Source organism: Lactuca sativa, chromosome 9 (genome assembly GCF_002870075.4).
Source record: "Lactuca sativa cultivar Salinas chromosome 9, Lsat_Salinas_v11, whole genome shotgun sequence".
In the NCBI taxonomy this organism is placed as follows: Eukaryota; Viridiplantae; Streptophyta; class Magnoliopsida; order Asterales; family Asteraceae; genus Lactuca; species Lactuca sativa.
Window position 1 is genome coordinate 34,535,286 of NC_056631.2, and position 23,285 is coordinate 34,558,570.

The window sequence follows — 23,285 nt, forward strand, 5'->3', positions numbered from 1 at the left end:
AATTCAATATTAAACTCATGTATTTTAAATCTTTCAAATAATAAAGTTTCAACATACCACATGAATGTGCTCTATTCCATATATTTCCTCAACAGAACCATTTCGGGTCACATGGTCTATAATGAAGTATGTTGGAACCCTTAGATCAAAGCATATCAAATAATACTTGCTTTTATCAACTATTGGGAAAAAACATGTTACATTACACATAGTGGTCAATAAGATAGTATTGTATGTTATGGTTGTAATTGATAAAAAACAAGGTTTAGTTAATTCACCAGTCCAATATCCTTGAGTTTTTCCTGCTTTGGTAGACTTTGAAGGTGGAGTTTCAACATCGAATCAAATAATTTTTGAGTTCTTTCAGGTGACAATGATCCATCCAGTATCTCTTCTGCCTGTACAGATTAATAAACCAATCAATAAAACACATATTATTCAACTGGAACTAATTTTAATTTAAATACTTACCAAAAAATTTGTGTCAAAGAATACTCTAGAAACTGATCCTACATCCCTGAGTTCCTCCATTCTGTTGAGTAATGATGACCAACAGTCAATGATTATCGTATGAATAAACGTGTTGCTTTTAAAATGATACGCGAATCCTTGATGCAGCACATGCCCGCTACCAATGTTCCATATCTCTTCCCTGCTCGACAATTATCAAATTATCACTGTTATAACACCACATTTTAGAAGCAAACTATTAAATTGTATTATTTAACTTACCCATAATCTCTTTTTGATGCAAAAACTGAGTTGTATAACGACATTTCATCCTTCTTCACCTTCTCACTAATTCTAACAATTCTTTCAACAAAAGGTGATTTTCCATATACAGGTATCTTTTGATCTCTTTTTCCCCTTTTTCCATGGTCATCATATTCCTCACATACCTCAACTGTTTCCATGATTTTCTTTCCTCTTTTTTTCTCTTTTTTATAACTTTCTAACACAGCGTCATCCGTCATTTTAATTGTTGTTGCCAACACTTCAGGATTCTCCAAGAATTGTGAACATGTTAGATTGTCTGTATTACCTACCTTATCCATTTGAGGTGTACTGAAACCTCCACCATCATCCTTCTTTTCGCCTTCAACGACCAATCCTCTAATTGGCGAAAATTATGCTTCTTTACCACCATCTGCATCTCCTTTGTTACTATGCCCATCAAAACTTGGATCTTTGTTTTCCATTCCTCCACTCTTTGAATTATTAACTTCTTTGAACATTTTTTCGTTTTTTCACACCACTCCTTCAAGCTCAAGCTATCTGGGAACTTCTCAATTCCATGTTTTAGAGCTTTTTCAATATTCTTCTTTTCAGACAATATTACTCCATAGCTATGCTTGATAATAGCCACGTATGCCAGTAAGTTTTATATTAACATATCATGATTAATATTCTAAAAAAATAAATAGTCCAAATAGATCAATAACTATAAATCAAGTCATTCAATTTAAATCATTCACATCTGCATTTATGTTTTATATTAAACTATCATTGATTACAATTCTGAAAGAAATACTTTTCTTAATATTTAGTGAATTTATAACCTACCTCCTCGTCACCATACTCCCTCATCATCCCGTCCAACATATCATCTTCATCAACCATTCCATCATCATCACCAATGTCCTCAAAGTTTTCCGGTAACTGCCTACCAAACCCCCATCACTAATCTCCAACTTCTCTATTTTTTCAAGTAAAGAACCAGTAACATTTCTAAGAAACGGTAACATTTTCACTATCTTCATACCTGCGAACTTCATTCTATATACATACACCAGCTACTTAAAAAAAGATTAAATTTCATTAAATAATAAATTATACATATTACTGTCATAAAATAAATTAAAATTTAATATACACAACAATTTTACCGTCAAAACTAGTATAGGTCCACTGTAATAGCATGTCTTATCATCTCTTCTCCACAGTTGTTTTCTGCTTACCAAACAATCTAGGATATACTTGCCCCAATCAATTTTAGAGAAGTCCATTACCAAGACCAACTTATTCACAATATTAATTTGATTTGTACCACTCAAAGTTGATTCAACAAATGTGTTAATGAAAAGGGTCAAGAAATTCAGCCTAAACATAAGACTGTCTTGCTTTGTGTTTTTGATCCTTTTTAGGTATTTTTCACCATTGAACCCTTTTTTTTTTTTCCGTATTGGCCTTTCCATTCTTGTAGAACTTCATTATCCTTATCACAACTACTCAACCTCAGAAAGTCTTCCCCCGCATTTGGTAAACCCAACATCTCATGCACTGTGTCTTTTGTAATTGTTATGACCATATTTTCTAGAACTAGACGGCTACTAGCTGGATCATAGTGATCTAACAGATAGTAGTTAAGTAAACCCGAAGTAGTGTCTATGTCAATATCAAGAAGTGAACCAAATCCCATTGACACAATCCCATTTTTCTGTGCAGGTGACATTACTTTCACAGCTGAACTTATCCTTCCAGGAGTCATCCTAGTTGCAAGTCTTCTATAACCTTATGGATGGTCCTTGCTTATTTTTCTGACCTTCCCTTCCTTTGTTTTGATTTTATCATTTTCATGTTCTACTTTTCCTTTCTTTCTTTTTGGACTTTTCTTTGAATGTGCATCTTGCACCACCTTTTTCCTTTCTCCAACATCCCCCTTATCTTCCATATCCACACCAATATTAGACTTTTCATTGTTTTTCTTTGACCCACTCATTCTCTCCTTAAAAATCTCATTTAAACCTCTTGGTTTTTTCCTTTCACGACTTGCATCCGACGACTTCTTCTTGTCCTTAACATGTGTATTTCTATCAGAACCCTTCCTTTTCAGACCTCTAACACTTGTGCTGTTAATTTGTATTGTGTCTTTCTTATCTTTCTTAACATCTATTAAAACAAAAAAAAAAAACAATTACTAATCATATAATACAACTTCATTAGAATAACAAACTCTATTTTAGCCGTATCAGTAACATATATTTGAACTCATTAATTACATGCACCTATTACATAACATGTCTTACCACATTCAACATTGTTCTTTCCATGTTCTGATTTTGAAGTTTTTTTACTCTGATTCTTTGTTTTGCTTGATCCAACAATAGGGGTATCATTTTGTCCACTTCCGCCACCTTCTCCTTCATTAATTAACAATTAATCCATATTGGCTATCAATATTTTCTAAAATTATTGTTTTTTTCCTTCATAAATCTAAAATTTTTAATATACTTGTACGTTGACTACTGATATTCTTGTTAACAGGTGTTGATCTAGTATGGTAGTTCCTTCTAACCTTTGTTTGGCTTGAAGTATCAATATTAATTGGTATTGGATAAGCTTCTGCTACATTCAAAGGAACAATTGTTGAAATGAATGATTAACATTGGTTAGTAATAGTTTGCAAAATAACCAGCCATATTTCAATACTTATAAAGACTAAAAGTATTATACAACTTTTCAGTCTGTAAGAATGAAACACAAATACAAAACATGTGTTCTACAAGAATTGAAACATAATATTTAACAAAAAAAAAATAATAATAATTTATCAAACTTCTCCCTAATAAAAGCATACACATTTATTTAATAGCAATCTCTATATTAAACGGTCACATTCCAATCTGTATGACCCCGATATACACTTACTACTTTTACAATTAAGTAAGCAAGTACATACATAACCTAACAATTATTCTATTAGAATGTTATTTTTTTTTTACAAAAATACATTAGATATCAAATAGAATGAAAATAGAACCCCAAAAAATCTCTACAATGTCTACTTTACAGTGATTCCACTAGAAATATAATAAGTAGGAGTAAATTCTACCAGAAGTCTAATACAAATAAAATACACACACTCAATTCTATTACAATACTTCCATTACACTTTTTATTTTGCTCATTCTATTAGAATGCAAAACTATACGGTTTACTTTTTATGTTAATATTAAAACCAAACCATTCATACAATAACACTAACTCCAAACAAATAACAAAAACTAACACAGACAAACAATCACATATACAAAGATCCAATATTAATCCCAATATTAACATTAATTTTTAAAGATTGTGTGACAATTAGACTTATTAAACCACTACATCCCCTTCACATGTTATACATTATTTACGAAATTAACACAATTAATTAAACTAATTATATTAGAATTACATACACACCACACATACAACTAAACTGCAGCATCAAAACATTAGGAATAAAACTACAAAGTATAAAAACAAAATTACCAAATTATTTAAAACACTACAACATTATAGTACTAGATTCTATCAGAACATAAAGACCTTGAAAGATGTAGGCATTTTAAAAAAAAATATATCTCAAAATACTTGAAAAAATTTCGATATCAAAGTAAAGATTAACACTCCAAATTACCACAACAACAATTACGTTCAATCTGTTTTACATAGGTAGTATTCTGGAAGTAGGCATTTCAATAATTAACCTTTAACTTCTTACAGAAAAACATAAACTCTGACTAACATCACACCCACTAAAACATATTTGTAAACGAAAATCAGGATAGAAAGAACATCCATTCTCGCTGTTACAAAACTCAACAAAATACACAAAATCAAACACATTTTCTTCAAGAATCAAATTACCAATTTTTGTACAATAAAAATCTTAATTTCGTGTAGAACTTCCCCAATTTCAGAAAATCCTAATAAAAAAAATAATACATTTTTATAGAATTTTGTTATTTGTCACTCAAACGGACTTACGAACCACATGCATGTACTTCATTTTCCAGATATTCCAAAAGAACATTCTGTAATCGGACGATTACCTTAAAAAAATTAAAAGAAACAAATACCTCGTTGCGGAGTAACGAAATCATCATCGTCTTCGTCTAGATTCAATGCCGTTGCTTGTGTGTTCTTAAATTTCGATTTGAAAGAACTCGTCCTTGTATTCCTCATTCTACTGCAATTTTATTTTTCCAAACGATCACAGTTCCCGTTCTTTGAACGATCCTCAACACCAAACACTTTATACTAAGAAAACAACACAATCTATCGCTATTTTTGGTTGATTATAGAAGATTTTCTTTGATTGCGCGTTCCAAAACAGAGGGTAGTGGAATCCGGACTTGTGTGTACTTGTAGGGATTATGTGAGGGAAGTTATAAAGATAGATCAGTTTCCTATTTTAATGAAGAGGGCAAATGTACACATATACCCTTCCCGTTCCTTTTTCACTAAATGTGAAGACTATTTCATTTATTTTAAAACTATTTTATGAAAATCATTTTCATTTAAATATTACATATTTCATTGGCCCACAATGCTTAATACAATAACACAATAAATAGTGTTAACAAAATAACCTAAGCCTATATATATATATATATATATATATATATATATATATATATATATATATATATATATATATATATATATATATATATAGAGAGAGAGAGAGAGAGAGAGAGAACCCAAAATTGTCTCTCCGAAAGATCTTCGAAGATTCTCTTGCGAAGAGACGGGAGACTCCACCATATATAGTCACTTATTAGACCGTACCAATGTGGGATACCGTAACACTCTCCCTCAGAGTTAGAGAGGCTCTGATACCATGTAAATATATGTAGAACCCAAAATTGTTTCTCTAAAAGAGTCATTGCGGAAAGAAGGATGACTCGAACATATTTATTCACTTATATACCAATATGGGATACACTAACAGTACAACACACTCTTGAGATGGGTAATTGAACTTGTTTCACCATGGGTAAAAGAGGAGGGAGTCAATTTGGATTTTATTCATAGGCTTGATCAAAGTTCGTTCCGAGGATGAAAGAAAAGGTTCACTTTTTATCACCATTTCAACTGTTTCATCTCCTAAGTATGCCATAGCGACTTACAAATTTACATATTATTAATCCATGCCTTGAGAAAGATTGTATTTGCATCGCCATAGCCCATTTGTGTGATTAACCATGAGTGTGTATGGTCATCTTCTTTGATCTTTCCGTTTAAATTTTGTTAATTATGTCTATAACTGACTACGTTATAAACAAGGGATCAACCCTATAAACTTTTTGGAATACTATGGTTTAAAACGTCATTCAACTTCAATATTATTGTTTAAAATGTCCTTCAACTCAATTATAGTAACGAACCGAAAATCCATGGTAAATTTTTTTTTTCATTTTTAACACAATAAATCATACAAACGAGTTGTTCTAAAACCGATCAAGTGAATATATCATTTAAACTTCAGAGTAATATTATTAATTGTCAATGCAGAAAACTCTAGGGGATGTTATGGCCTTTCCCTTTCGAACAAAAAGTACCTAAAACCATAAATATGAAACCGTAAGCACAAAGCTTAGTGAGTTCCCCAAAATAGTACATACCAAATCATACAAGTGTCATGGGCTACCCTCATGGTCTTTTTCTAGCAATATTGATGGCCAAATCCCGGTCTTACATACGAGTACCATGGGCTACCCCCATGGTCTTTTCTCACAACGTCGAGGGATAAATCCCAGTCTTACATACGAGTGCCATGGGCTACCCCCATGGTCTTTCCTTGCGATGCCGAGGGCCAAATCTCGGTCATATACATAAGTGTCATGGGCAACCCCATGGTCTTTCATACAATTATCACAAAGACAACAAGCATTCCACATAACAAGAAATGGGTCGGCATTGGTGCCTTCGACCCATGGATATGGTGAGTAAAGTCACCTCATAGTCTGAAAGAATTGTTACACCAATCACTTATCTAAAAGTTATCTCTACCAGTCACCTATACACTTAACAGGAACCCAAATCTCAAATTATAAATCAAATTACCCAAAATTCCCTTAGGTCAAACTTAGTCATCCATGGTCAAAGTCAAAGTCAACGGTCAATGTCCAAAAGTCAATATTTATTCCCAGCGGAGTACGCTCTGCGTACCAAGAGAGTACGCCCAACGTACTATGATGTTGACCAAAAGCGGGGCGCTGACTGCGTACGAGTAGCGTACCACCGGTACACCCAGCGTACGCAGCCCAGTACCAAAACTCCATTAAGAGCTTATTTCATTAAGTCCTTACATCCAAAACTTATATCCAAGCCTACAAGGATGTCCTAAGTCATAAAATTTCTAAGTTTATGACTTTGCGTGGCTATAAAGTGCTTAATGAGCAAAACTCTAAGTTCTTAACCCAATAAGAGATCACAACTCTTGTATGGAAGGGATGGAAGGACCAAGATCACATTTTTATGGTTTATAATAGTTCCATAATGGATAAAGTTTCCAATTTTATCAATTAGAATGGTCCCAACAAACAAGATCTAGCGTTTAAGTCTCAAAGGGACCCACAAGTGCATCTTTTCCAACTTAATCCATTAAGTCCAAGTCTCTAACCTTCCGATCTAAATCAAATGATGTTTAGATGGATAAGGATTCCAAATTTATCCATAACAAGGTAACAAACCTTCAAGATCTAAACTTTATGCACTTAAAGTGACCAAAAGCTCATAACACTCAAAACTAGCTAGATCTAACAATTTCATTATCAAGATTCAAACTTTATACCTCTAGGAGAAAGATCAAGGTGAACAAACTTCGGATCTACAAGCTCCAATGCAACCAACACTTCTTCATTGAATTTCTTCTTCTCCAATGTGCACCAAGAACACTCCAAAACACTTAAAAACATATTCTTTTTTCTCACAAGGCTCAATCTAGGATTAGAGTTACAAGAAAGGGTGTTGGAGAGGTGGGGGTTGGGAATGGAATGGGTTTGGGGGCGTTAAGGAGCTTAAATAGAGCTCAAACCATGAAAATAGGATCTGGGAATTGATCGTGTACGCCCTGTGTACTCAATTTACACCCAGCGTACTCGGGCCTACTCAGTACGTCCAGCGTACTTAATTTACACCAAACGTACGCGACTGACCCAAAGATCTTCCTAAATTCAAACGGTTGTAACTTCTTCGTTCCAACTCTGTTTTTGACATTCTTTATATCTATGGAAAGGTATTGAGGAGCTCTACAATATTATCTAAATATTTTGGACTAAAAACTTCTCGAACAAAAATCCATATTTCATGCAAGAACCCGACTTATGACTTTTCCCGTATTACCCTTCGACTCCAAAACATAATTTAAAGGTTTAGATCTCATAACCATCATTACCTCCTACTAAAAGGTCTAAACATCGCCTCCTGAAGGCCCAAAGCCTTTACACAATTGACTTCCGACCCACGACCCTAAATCATAGAATGATCCTGAACAGGATGTTACAACTCTCCCCCACTTAAATTAGATTTCGTCCTCGAAGCCATTCCTTACTATCTATTTTATTGAACTAAACAATACTGACTGAACTCCCTGAATCCCAAAAATGAATGGGGAGGTCACCTCGCTCTAATGATCGCCCAGCCTTACGGTTTTCGAACCCAAAATAGCAGATATCATAAGCCCTAATGAAAAATGAACGTCAACTTTTTCCTCTAAACCAACAAGTATCCAACCGATATACCTGAAATTGAAAACCCTGAACAATGTCGAACTCCCAGACAGACATAACCAATCAAAACTGCTCCCCCAAAGACTCAACTTCATAACCTAAACCGAACAAACCTATCTGGACTGAACAAATTTACAGATACTCGAATACATATACACCCCAACCACCAACAAGGTCCTTAATAAAAGTTTACCCTAACATACGATGGCCATCAAATAATTGAACCCATCCTAAGCAGAACTCACATACTGACGATGGACGAATCCTTACTCCCGCTGACGTTAACCAATAACAGACAACCATCACTACTCAGCTCAAAACCAGGAATCCAATACCTTATCTGACTTTCCGACATACAAAACCATTTTAAATCACAGTAAATATGGCTCCACTTTGCAATCTAATATGAACCAAGTCCTTACGACCCTAAATTTTCTTGATGACCAACATTCACATTTTCGATCTATCCAAGATCTTTTGAGCTCTGAGTTGATCTACCAATTATCTGATGTAATGCCCCCGAATCTCAGGTGATAATTTTATGGCTTTAATTTTCATTAAATTGCAAGGTCTACTCAACGAGTTGGATGCCCTGACTCGTCGAGTAGAAGAGGTTTGGGCCACGTGTTTAAGTGAACTACTCGTCGAGTCCAAGTTTGGACTCGACGTGTAGGAGCTGGAGGATGAAACCCTAATTTTAAGGGTTTTGCACCCTATTTAAAGGATGATAAGCCTCCTTTATCCCCCTTACAGCCTCTTGAGAGTCCAACAAACCCTAATACGTGTGTGTGCTTCATTCTTGTGTGTTTCAAGCTTTGGAAAGTGGATATTAGTGAGGAGAGCTTGGAGAGCAAGTGGCTAGAAGCAAGGAACATGTGGGGATCTGAAATCTACCTCAGTTAGCATCTTTTGGAAGGTATCAAGTCATTTCCTTGACCTCAATTCATTCTAGATCTCATTGGGTTAAAGATTTGGGCTTTTCTATCATAATAAGAAGCTATTATTGGGTATGAGCTAAGATCTGAAGTTGTAACTTCAGATCTAAACTTTCTTTGGTCTCTAAGCCCATAAAGCTTTCGGCTTTAGCAATTATGAGCCTCTCTTTAAGTGTAAAAATCCATTGCAAGCTTGGTTTTAACATTATGAGCCATGCATGCACGTAAAGTTTGCAACTTTACGTGATAAACATGCCTTGGGAAGCTGGATCTGCATTATGGGACCTTAAAATGGCTTAAAAAGCATTTGAATGGATAATGAGCCAAAGGGACTCGACGAGTTGCATGGTCAACTCGGTGAGTCCGATGAAGATTGTCGTGCAAGGACTTCTGCAGGGACTCGACGAGTCAGAAGGGTGACTCGGCGAGTCAACTTGGGTTTTCTCGACATTTGGGCACACTTGGACTCGACGATTTGCAGGGAAACTTGACGAGTCAGTGGGGGGTTTTCACGACTACTCGAGTTCTGGAAGGAATCGACAAGTCAGTGAATGCACTCGACGAGTCGGGTCAACATGGATTGTTGATCTTGATCATTGACTTTGACTTTAACCAAGGGTTGACTATTTGACTTCTAGGGCATTTTGGGAAGTTGGGAATTTATGAGTATGGTTCTATGGTGAATATAGGTGGTGGAGTTTGTGCCGGTGATATGAGAGTTTGAGCTTATCTTTTGAGTCGACAGTTGCGAGGTGAGTTATCCTCACTATACTCAAGGGTCTAAGGAACCAAGGCTGACCCTTTTCAGATTGTTATCCTGATATATGTTATTATGATTCGTTTGATCAGTGTCCTGATAGATGGGATGTTATAGGTTGTTATGATCCGTTAGATCAGTATTCCTAGTATATATGATATTATATGTTGCTATGATCCGTTAGATCAGTATCCTGGTATATAGGATGTTGTTATGTTATTGATATGTTAGATCGGTTTGTTGTCTATATACTGTTATGTGATTATCTGTTATATGTGCACATGGTTGTTTGATTGGGAGTTGGATTGAGGCGGTACTACTTTGTGTTAAAGGCCAACATACCCAACAAAGCAGTCCAGATAGGCTGAAGGCCTTGCGAGGCTGTCCAAACGTGTCGAAGGCTCGGAGAGTGGTCCGGATAGATTGAAGGCCTGCGAGGCGATCCAGTCAGGCTGAAGGCCCATTATACATACTGTAGACTCAGAGAGTGGACCAGGTGGACTGAAGGCCCAGTGGGGACGGACCAGTCACACTGTAGACTCGAGATGCATGGCTGTTCTGTTTACTTATATGTTATATGTTATGGTTATATTGGTATGGTGTTGGTATTTTGGGGGTAACTCACTAAGCTTTCGGGCTTACAGTTTCAGTTTATTGTTTCAGATTTTGCGGATGGTCGCTAAGTTTATTGTTTATGATTTCTGGGAACTCTGATGTTTAACTATTTTGAAAACAATTGTAATAACTAAATGTATTTAAATGATTTAAAAAGTTTTAAATTGGCTCGAATTTATCGATGTTACATCTGAAGCGTCGGATTCCCGACCGATTGCTAAAATCGACATCCTTTCAAATGACTACACCATTAGACTTTATCCAAGAGGCTGTATAACCAAGCTACCCTAACCTACATGTATATAAGGCTTCAACATCCCTCTTGTTCTAAACAGAGATATCATAACCAACCAACACACTGATGCAATGTCATTTACTTTGCTCTAAATAAATGTTACACGTCCAGCTATAGTCTTACATCATGACTGACCCCATATGGCCCACATCATTCCTTGATACCATGAATGTTGGGGCCTTCCCACAGTCTTGTTGGATTAGTGTCTAAGTCCATAACTATTTTGGTATGTACTTGACCCGATGGTGCATGGTCCTTTTGGGTTGCCTTCACCAAAGCAACTTGACAGGATGAATTATGGAGAGAAAGGATTAATTATGATTTATTAATATATTATGAGAATAATATATTAAAGGAGAAATCATATTTTTTAATCAATATTAGTCAAGAATTAAGTTTGTGGCTAAAAGACATTAATTAAACTTAAGGGACTAGAACTGTCAATTGTGTGATAGTTGAATATTAGGCTAATGGACTCCATATTAGAGGGGTGGACGAATTCTATGGGTAAACCCATTAGAAATCATCCTAGGCCTCTAAGGAGGGAGTCAATGGGTTGCTTAGGGCCTAAGCATCCAAATTAGGGTTTCCTTGTTAGATAACCCTAATAGCCTCACTATTTAAAGGACCCTTGAGACTCAAAAACGTGGTGAACTAATTCCTTAGGGTTTCCACACGTTTTGGGCAGCCTCCTCTCTCCTTATTCTTCATCCTCTTGCTCTTGGTGTTTGTGAACCATTAGAGGAGTGACATTTGTGACTCTAAGCTTTCTAAAGTCATTACAAGGAGGATTTGAGATTGTTATTGCTACATAACAATCAAGGTAAGATCTAAAACCCATTCTTATGATAATTTGATTAATTGTATGCTAGAACTAGGGTTTAAAGTCTTGGATGAATTGCATGTACAATAGAGAAACCTAGATCCAAGCATTAGGGTTTGCATGAGCACATAGGAGGTTCTTATGGCTAAAACCCATCAGTGGTATCAGAGACTTGATTGGTTTCTATTGTATTGATGCTTATTTGATCGAAATTATCAATGAAAATCGAAGGTTTTTTTTTGCTTTTGAGTGTTTGACTCGCCGAGTCAGCTGTTCTCGACGAGTCCAGGTCCAGACTCGACGAGTCAAAGGGTCTAACAGCTCGTTTTCATGATTTTCTTCCTGTTTTAGCTTTAGATAATTACCATAAACATGTTTTTGTAATAAAATCCAAATTTTATCAATATTTGGTGATTATCCTTACCAAAATAGAAGATAATTGTCAAAATTTAGATAATCATTTGTTTTATTAGATAAAGTTTGATTATTTGTAATTTAGATTTGAATTATCTTGTGAAAAAGTTTCAATTTTCCCCCTTTAGGTTTTATAGTTTAAATTTGAACTTAAAAGTTTTGTTTTTGAAATTTAAATAAGTTAAACCCTAATGTTTTGAAATGTTTCAAAACTTGCCCTCAAGTTTTGGAATTTAAAAGTTGATTAAAAGTTTAATTTAGAAATGTTAAATTCTAAAACCCTAGTATAGTTTTGAAAAGTTCAAATCACACCCTTATGGTTTTATTAATTAATTAAAGTGTATAATTAAAAGAGATTTAATAAATCCATAAAGTTTTGGTTTACAATTTAATTAAATTAAAAGTATAATTATTAAATTTGACCACCTAGTATTTTAAAAGTGTAAAATCACACCCTATACTATATATAACATTAAAAGTCTAATATTATAAATATGTATGAGTAAAAGTCAGTCTTACCGTTAGTAGGCCTCATTCACGAAGTTGGTCTATAAGGGGTGTTTAAGGAAATTGCCTATAAAATGGCGATTGAATGGGTATCCACTCATACCCACCGCACTCTTGACTAGTGGAGGGTCGTTAGCCGAACGGGTAGGATAGGACAGAAACCTTCCATTATAAGTATAATGAAGTACAAAAGTAACTAAATGCATTTACAAAATTCCTAATCTTAGTTACTTTAGGCAAAAGTGAATTGATGCAATTCCATGAAATTACACTTTGTACCCTTGCGAAGACGTTAGTGGAGCGTGTGTGGTTAACCGGCACACTAAATGGTTCTAAGCAAAGGTAGCAAAGGGTGACTCAATGTTTGTCATAGTTCGGTGGAGCGTGTGTGGTTAACCAGCACATCGAATAGGTGACTGTAACATGTGGGGGCACCATGTAAGTTTGCATGGTTATTCACACCCGCTTTGTGATCCTCGGTATCCCAGTCACAAACTAGAGGGGCATATCGAGATTTAAACATGCCATTGAAATGTTCAATGAATCTTAAAAGATCTAGGAATTTTCAATAGATTTAAAACTTAAATTTCTTTTTCGTTTTTCATGGTGGAAATTGGTAAATCGTCATTTACCTACCTTCAAATATTCTGCAACTAGATTACGACATCCCTGTTCTAGGTTGTAGTGTATTGTGTTGGATCCTAGCCTCGATGTTTCATTTGGGTGTCACATCGAGGATTCTAATCAACTAACTTGAATTTGTTTTCTCCCGTTTTGTAGATGTCAAAGTATGACAACTATGGTATTCCCAAATCCCGTGGAACAAGCTTTCCACATGAAGATGATATTCCACGATTTGATCGAGGAACAAGAGATCATGCTTCACTTCCTCCACCTCCTCCAATTATTCTCCCTAACCCAAAAGTTCGAAGGCTTGAAAAGTTTAAGCTCACTCAAGCCCTTTTGGCAAGTAAACATGAAGAAGGAAAGTCGGTGTGTGCACACGTCCTAGAGATGAAGTCACACATTGATAGGTTAAGAATGTTAGGATCCGTTGTTTGTGAGGAGCTGGCTGTTGAATAGGTTCTTCAGTCACTTCCTAACTCATATAGTGAGTTCGTAAGAAAGTACTATATGATAAACCACAACGTGACCCTTATAGATCTCACCTACATACTTATTGCTACTGAATCAGCAATGATTTGGCGCACTGGAAAAGCAAAGTTGATTGGTGAATCTGCCTTCCAGACCTCTATGGATATAGGCAATGGCAACGAAAGACATGCCATGATCGAAAAGTTTGATCATAAGAGAAAGGCAAAGTCTGAAGTAGTTCCATGTGCTGTTCCAAAAGAGTCAATTTGCTTTTTTTTGCCAAGAGAAAGGGCATTGGAGACGAAGCTGCCCTATTTACCTAAGAGATCTAAGAGATGGGAGAGTCAAAACGTATGGCTCTACTTTAGGTAAAATCCATTAACTAACTCTTTTAAGTTCCTATTCTAGATTCTTAGTACATGACGTGATAAGAATACAATTGATGTTTTGTAGGATCAAAGAAAAGGAGAGGAAGCTTAAGGGAAGAAGTGAGCGGAATCTAATCGTAAAGAAATGGATTTTGATCGCATTGCTTGAAGATTGGATTCTTGAGCTACTACTTAGAGTTAGAAAAGATTGCTAAGAAATATGTATTAACATAGTTTTTCGATGAGTTGCATTGTAAGGACAAATTTTTCTACAATAAAATAAAATTTTGTTTATTTATTCTTACAATGGCATGCATGAAAAAAAATTAATGTTTGAAGATTTCTATTATTAGCAATAATGGATTTGATTCTTAATTATGTTATTTGTGGAAATGTCGAGAATTTACCAAATAGGGAGAGTTTCTCATCACCCAAGTTTCAATTGGACAGAAACTTGGAATCATGCAACGTGTATGATGAATGAAAAACTTTCACATTTGGAAATTAGAATAATTCGTTGACAAAGTGTCAAGTGAAGGACTAAGAGATCGAGTACACAAAGTTGTGTGTTGATCAAGTACACCACAAGAGTAACAAAGATATTCGTCATGATTTACTAAAAGTTTAGTAAATATGATTATACTTATAAGATTAAGTGTAATTCTGAATTGATTGAAAGAGTTTAAATCAATAGCAGAACGAATAAGAAGAATCAAGTAGGCAGAAAGATAAAAGTTTCTCTATTCTAAGAAGAAGGGAGAGTACCTTTTATTATGTTTTATGATAGGACTTAATGATTAAGAACCATATCCCAATTGATCCTCTAAGTGAGTCTTAGTACAAATGTATGTCTGAGAAGAGGAATCAAGAATTGAAGAAATGGTTAGATCAAAAAGTCAATCATACTTCGTTCCAAAACAAGTCTTAGAGTTAAGATTGTGACATTGAGTGACAAGTCTTAAGAAGGTTTATAACATTCATCAGATGTAGAATTTGGAAAAAGGTTTTCTTATTCTTGCACATTTGAAATTGGTAAGTTGTGATGTCTTGGATTAGACAAAGACCAACGAGGACCAATTTTGTGAAGTGTTTTGATAAAAGCTACACTAACTCTTGAATATTTGTTTGTCAATAAATGTTTATTGACAAGATAATCTTATATGTCAAGGAGTCAGTGGGAGTCTTAATGGTCTTGAAAGGGTTCAAGAACAAATCAAAATAAACCTTATCGAACAACACTAGCACATGACTTGAGGTTTACAACCTATCGTGTTGACACTATCTTGTTTCTGTGCAGTTCCAATCGAGTTAATTATGCATATGAGTTCTATGAGTTCTCATTTGAACGCATAAAAGGCAAGCACCTTGATCAATGAAAAGTACATTGATAGGAAAGGGTGAGCTGCTTAACTACTTGGAAGACATGGCGAGCACTCGTGTTACCATAAGGCAAGAAATCAAGATTGAGAAGGTTCGGTCCATATGAGTTTGAATTTGTCGTAAACTTTGGTTTTGAAAAATTCACATGGATAGGAACACATACACCATTAAAATCTAAGTGTCATAAGATTCCCTCCTTCATGAAAATTACTGTGAGGAAATGCTTTCACTAAGAGAGATTTTAAGAAGATAGTGATTGTGAAAATTGAATCTCAAATTCGATTATGGTTACGGTATCCCTTTCCATAATTCGAATTGTGAGATTTGGCAATTAGTTTGAATTGATTAGACACACATATGAGCTATCTAAGGCAAATGTGTATAAGTTTAAGAAGCTTAGTTAAAGGATTACATGTCAAAGCTAGTGGGAGCATAAGTGTTATGCTTATATGATAATAATCATCATGATAGTGGGAGCATAAATGTTGTGCTAGTATGATTATTAAGGCAAGTATTGCAAGTTAGCAATATTAATTATAGAAAACAAGAGTTATACTTTGCAAAGTCATAAGGGTTGAATAGTTGTTTTGCTATAATTAAGGGAGATAATATTATGCTTCATTTCAAATCTAAAGGCTTAGGTTGTGGAATGTTAACAAATTTAGTCAAGGATACATAGTGCGTTCTCAAATTTTCGATTATGATTATGACATCCCTCTTCATAGTTCGAATTGTGAGAACGTGACACATTAAATATTATGGCAGAAGATTGATAAAGTATCATATCTTTATGTAAGACATTATGCACGTGTCCCATACGCTTCAAGTATAGGATTGATTGCAAGGGTTATAATATTTAACCATTCTAAAGTTTTCCAAATGTCTAGCGCATTTAGAGGGAAAAAGGACAAGAATCGGTTTTGACTAAGATAATTAAACAACTATCAAAGGATGATCCAAAGTTCGCCGAGGATTGGTCGCTTGTGAGCAGTTGGAAGTATAGTATTGGATGGACCATATCGACATTATTATGAATAGATAAGATTCTGTTAAGAATAAGTTGTCATATGAAAAATATGGAAATGGTTCCATATTAGGAGTTGGATATTGAGAGTCTATGTCTAGATTAGAAATTTTATGCAAGAGGATGTTCAAAGGAATGTTCTTTGAGTGAGAGACATCATGTCTATGGAATTGTATTGTAACAATCTCAAAGAGGACTTTCTAATTTCATTGGCAATAGTCATAGTGACTTTTGTACTATGACATTATGAAAGGATCATTTCATAAAATGTTAGAATCTAGCATATTCTATAAGTGGTAAGAATTTGATATTCTTTCACTTGTGAAAAGGATTAGGAGTTGTGAAATGAGTATGCTTGGAAATGTGTTCATTTGATCTATTTCACAAAGTAAGAACCGTAGGTAAACATTGTGTGCATGCTAAGAGCATGAGACAAGTGTAGTAATAATTCAAGTAAGAAGTTGATTACCCGAAACAACAAATAATGAGTAATCAATATGGTGATAGATAAAAGGTGTTTTATTTATACTCAAAAGTTTGGGGCCATATGGGATTAGTATTATTCTTGTGTTTCACTTTGCATGTTTTGACTTCCTGAATAATTTAATTGGTTCAGAACAGTCAAATTATTCGAACGGACCACAGTCATTCATATGTTGGAAGTAGGTATGAATGAAGACTGTCGTGAATTGGTGTGTGGATTGTCTAAAGTGTATTAGACATAAGCAATTGTTTGCTGCAACGTTCATGAGTGCTTATGAATATGATTTGAGCATTGGATTAAACCCACGCTCACTTGGATCACTTCATGAATTGTATCACGAGTGATTGGTGAGACGATAACATCTTATATTCTTGAAACCGAGATGTGTGAGTTGTATCTTGCGAGTCGGTTGCACATTGATAATATGTAAACGCACCAGTAACTTGATAGGATGAATTTGATGGGTTTTGGGCATAAGACATCCTATGTGCTCATACAAACCCTAAAGCTCGGATCTAGGTTTCTCTATTGTACATACTTTGAATCCAAGACTTTGAACCCTAATTCTAGCATATGGAAATCAGAATTCACATGTAAATAGGTTTAAGAACATACCTTGATTGTTATATAGCAATAACAATCCAATTCCTTCTTGAATTGACCTTGGAAAGCAGAGAGTCACAAGTGTCACTCCTCTAATGGCTTACAAACACCATAAGCAAGTGGAGAAGGTATATAGAGAGAGGAGGGAGGTTAGAATTCGTATTTGGGACTTCTTGGGAAGGGATACACGAATTCATAACCCTAGGGGTGTTTATATAGGTGTAGAGATAGGGTTTCAATCATTATCCTTATCTAGTTGATTATCCATTAAGCAACCAATAAGATAATCCTTGAATCCTTATCATACTCGAATTCTAAGGGATTTACACCTCAAATTCGTTCACCATATATATAAGATAATCCTTACCTTATTTTGTAACTATCACATAATTACAATTCAGTCCCTCTAGTTTAATTAATTACACTTGATCACAAAATTAATTCTTAATTAATTATTGACCAATATTAATTAAACAAATATGATTTCTCCTTTAATATATTATCCTTATAACATATTAATAAATCATATTATCCTCTCTTTCTATTTATTTCTCCAATCAAGTTGCTTTGGTGAAGGCAACCCAAAAGGACCATGCACCATCGGGTCAAGTACATACCAAAACAATTATGGACTTAGACACTAATCCAACAGTCTCCCACTTGGATAAGTCTAATAACTATTTAGCGTATGACTTCGGATCCTGATCTGCAATCGTAGCTTTCCAAAGCCGCTGTCAACTCTGATCATATCAAATACGTGTGTCCTTAGATAAGGGATCATATATTCCTCCATTCTAGATATCATATGAGATATGATTTCAAATCATTCTCTTTGTACTATATCTCGATTTCCGATTTATGACGACAGACTAATTGAACAAATCAAATTAGCCCTAGCCCGGCCGAGCATTTACGTTTGTCATCACTAAACCATCGAGGGGCCCAAAGATATCGCTTTTATCCTACTTTGAATAAAAGGAACGGATAAACTTTGATACAATGCTTGCTTGTACTCACGCACCGAATCACACACAACAATATGTTTTATAACACCAAGTTACTGGTGCGTTTACATATTATCAATGTGCAACCGATTCGCAAGATACAACTCACACACCTCAGTTTCAAGAATATAAGATGTTATCGTCTCACCAATCACTCGTGATACAATCCATGGAGTGATCCAAGTGAGCGTGGGTCTAATCCAATGCTCAAATCACATTCATAAGCACTCATGAACGTTGCAACAAACATTTGCTTATGTCTAATACTTTTCTAGACATTCCACACACCAATTCACGACAGTCTTTATTCATATCTACTTCCAACATATGAACGACTGTGGCCCGTTTGAATAATTCGATTATTCTTAATAAACTCAATTATTCTGGAAGTCAAAACATGCAAATGTGAAACACAAGAATAATACTAATCCCATATGGCCTCAAACTTTTGAGTATAAATAAAACACCTTTTATTTATCACCATATTGATTACTCATTATTTGTCGTTTCGGGTAATCAACTTCTTACTTGAATTGTAACACTTGTCTCATGCTCCTAGCATGCACACAATGTTTACCTATGGTTCTTACTTTGTGAAATAGATCACATTGAACACATTTCCAATCCTTCTCATTTCACAACTCCAAATCCTTTTCATAAGTTAAAGAATATCAAATTCTTGCTACTTATAGAATATGCTAGATTCTAACATTCTATGCAACTATCCTTTCGTAATGTCACTGCAGCAAAGTCACAAAGACTATTGCCAATGATATTACAAAGTCTTCTATCGGAGATTGTTACAAGACAATTCCATAGATGTGATGTCTCTCACTCAAAGTACTTTCTTTGAACATCCTTTTGCATAGAAGTTTCTAATCTAGTCATAGATTTCTCAATATTCAATTCCCAATATGGACACACTTCCATATGTTCCATATGACAACCCATTCTTAATAGAATCTTATCTATTCATAATGATGTCGATATGGTCCATCCAATATGGAAACATTTCCATATTTTCCAATACTATACTTCCAACTACTCACAAGCAACCAATCCTCGTCGAACTTGGATTGTCCTTTGATAGTTGTTTAATTATTTTAGTCAAAACCAATTCTAGTCCCTTTTCCCTCTAAATGCGCTCGACATTTGGAAAATTTTAGAATGGTCAAACATTAAAGCATTTGCAATCGATCCTATACCCGAAGCGTATGGGACACGACGCATAATGTTTTATTTGCTATGTTCTCAAAATTCGAATTGTGAAGAGGGATGCCGTAATCATAATCGAAATTTTAAGAACACACTTTGTACCTTTAACTAATTTTATTAACATTTCTCAACCTAAACCTTTAGATTTGAAATGAAGCATAATATTCTCTCCCTTAATTATAGCAAAACAACTTTTCAACTATTGCGACTTTGCAAAGTATGACTCATGTTTTCTATAATTAATATTGCTAACCTTGCAATACTTTCCTTAATAATCATATAATCATAACTTTTATGCTCCCACTATCTTGATGATTATTATAAAACATAACACTTATGCTCCCACTAGCTTCGACATGTATTCATAAACATCTTAACTTTCAGAAAACAATGCTTATTGAATTTCTTAAGTTCATGTTTCTAATACTTAGTGCTTTGATAATCTTTTATCAAGGATTCTTTATACACCTTTGCCTTCGATAGTTCATATGTGTGTCTAAACAAGTAAGACTAATTGCCAAACCTCACAATTCAAATTATGGAAAGGGATGCCGTAACCATAATTGAATTCGAGAATGCAATTTCACTATCTTCTTAAAATCTTTCTTAGTGAAAGCATTTCCTCACAATCATTTTCATGAAGGAGGAAATCTTATGACACTTAGATTTTAAACGGTGTAAATGTTCCTATCCATGTGAATTTGTCAAAACCAACGTTTACGACAAATTCAAACTCTTATGGATTGAACTTTCTTAATCTTGATTACTTGCCTCATGGTAGCACCGCTGCCCACCATGTCTTCCAAGTAGTTAAGTAGCTCACCCTTTCCTATCAATGTACCTTTCATTGATTAAGGTGCTTTGCCTTTTATGCGTTCAAAATGAGTACTCATAGAACTCACATGCATAATTAACTCGATTGGATTGGCACAGAATCAAAATAATGTCAACACGATAGGTTGTAAACCTCAACTCGTGTGCTAGTGATGATTGATAAGGTTTATTTGATTTGTTCTTGAAACCTTTCAAGACCATTAAGACTCCCACTGACTCCTTGACATATATGATTCTCTTGTCAAAAACCATTTCTTGACAAACAAATATTCAAGAGTTAGTGTAGCTTTTATCAAAACACTTCATAAATTGGTCCTAGTTGGTCTTTGTCTTATCCAAGATATCACAACTTTCCACATTTAATGAAAGTTACAAACTTTCTTAATACCTTTCACTCAATGTCACAATCTTAACTTTAAGACTTGTTATTGGAACGAAGTATGATTGACTTATTGATTTAACCATTTCTTCAATTCTTGATTCCTCTTCTTAGACATACCATTGTACTAAAACTCACTTAGAGGATCAATTGAGGTATGGTTCCTAATCATTAAGACCTATCATAAAGCATAAAAGGTACTCTCCCATCCTTTTAGAATGGAGAAACTTTTATCTTTCTACCTACTTGATTCTTCTTATTCGTTCTGCTATTGATCTAAACCCTTTAATCAATTCAGAATTACACTTAATCTTGTAAGTATAATCATATTTACTAAACCTTTAGTAAATCATGACGAATATCATTGTTACTCTTATGGTGGTCTTGATCAACACGCAACATTGTGTGATCGATCTCTTAGTCCTTCACTTGACACTTTGTCAATGAATTAGTCTAATTTCCAAATATGAAATTTCTCATTCATCGTGCAACCAAGTTGCATGATTCCAAATTTCTGTCCAATTGAAACTTGGGCGATGAGAAACTCTCCCTATTTGGTAAATTCTCGACTTTTACATAAACAACATAACTAAGAATCATATCCATTCGTTGTAGAAATATTCAAACATCAATTTTCATAACGATTTCATTGCAAGGAAATAAACAAATAAATAAATAAGTCAAACAAAATTTATTTTATTTATAAAAGCAACGGAAAAAATTTGTCCTTACAATGCAAAATCCATTGAAAACTATGTACAAAAGAAAATTTCTAACAACTCTATCATAACTTTCTAAGCTCAAAATCTAATCTTCAAGTCCATGCGATCGAGATCCATCTCTTGTGATTAGATTCATCTTGCTCTCTTATCAAGCTTCCTTTCTTTTCACCGACCCTACAAAACACTCAAATGTAATCTTATTACATCATGTATTAAGAATCAATGAGTAGGAACTTAATGGAGTTAGATAGTGGATTTTTACCTAATGCGTAGTCATACCTTTGACTCTCCCATCTCTTAGATCTCTTAGGTAATTAGGGCAACTTCGTCTCCAATGCCCCTTCTCTTGGCAATAAAAGCAAATTGACTCTTTTGGAACAACACATGGAACTACTTCAGACATCGCCTTTCTCTTATGATCAAACTTTTCAATCATTGCATGTCTTTCATTGCCATTGTCTATATCCATAGAGGTCTTGAAGGCAGATTCACCAATCAACTTTGCTTTTCTATTGTGCCAAACCATTGCTGATTCAGCAGCAATAAGCATATAGGTGAGATCTATAAGGGTCACGTTGTGGTTCGTCATATAGTACTCTCTTACGAACTCACTATATGAGTTGGGAAGTGACTGAGGAACCCAATCAACAGCCATCTCTTCACTAACAACGGATCCCATCATTCTTAGTCTATCAATGCGCGACTTCATCCCTAGGACGTGTGCACACACCGACTTTCCTTCTTTATGTTTACTTGCCAATAGGGCTTGAGTGATATTGAACCTTTCAATTTTACAATCTTGTGGGTTAGGGAGAATAATTGTAGGAGGAGGAGGAAGTGAAGCATGATTTCTTGATCCTCGATCGAATTGTGGAATATCATCTTCATGTGGAATGCTTGTTCCATGGGATTTGGGAATACCATAGTTGTCGAACTTTGACATCTACAAAACGGGAGAAAATGAATTCAAGTTAGTTGATTGATTGAGTCCTTGGTAAATCACCCAAATGAAATTCCAAGGCTAGGACCCAACACAATATTCTACAACTCGGGAGAGGGATGCCGTAACCCTAATTGCAGAATATTTGAAGGTAAGTGAATGACGATTCACTAATTTCCACCATGAAAAACGAAAAAGAATTTTATGTTTTAAATCTATGAAAACTCCTAGATCCTTTGAGATACATTGAACTTTCAATGGCATGTTTATATCTCGATATGCCCCTCTTGTTTGTGACTGGGATGCCGAGGATCACAAAGCGGGTGTGAATAACCATGCAAACTTACATGGTGCCCTCACATGTTACAGTCGCCTATTCGATGTGCCGGT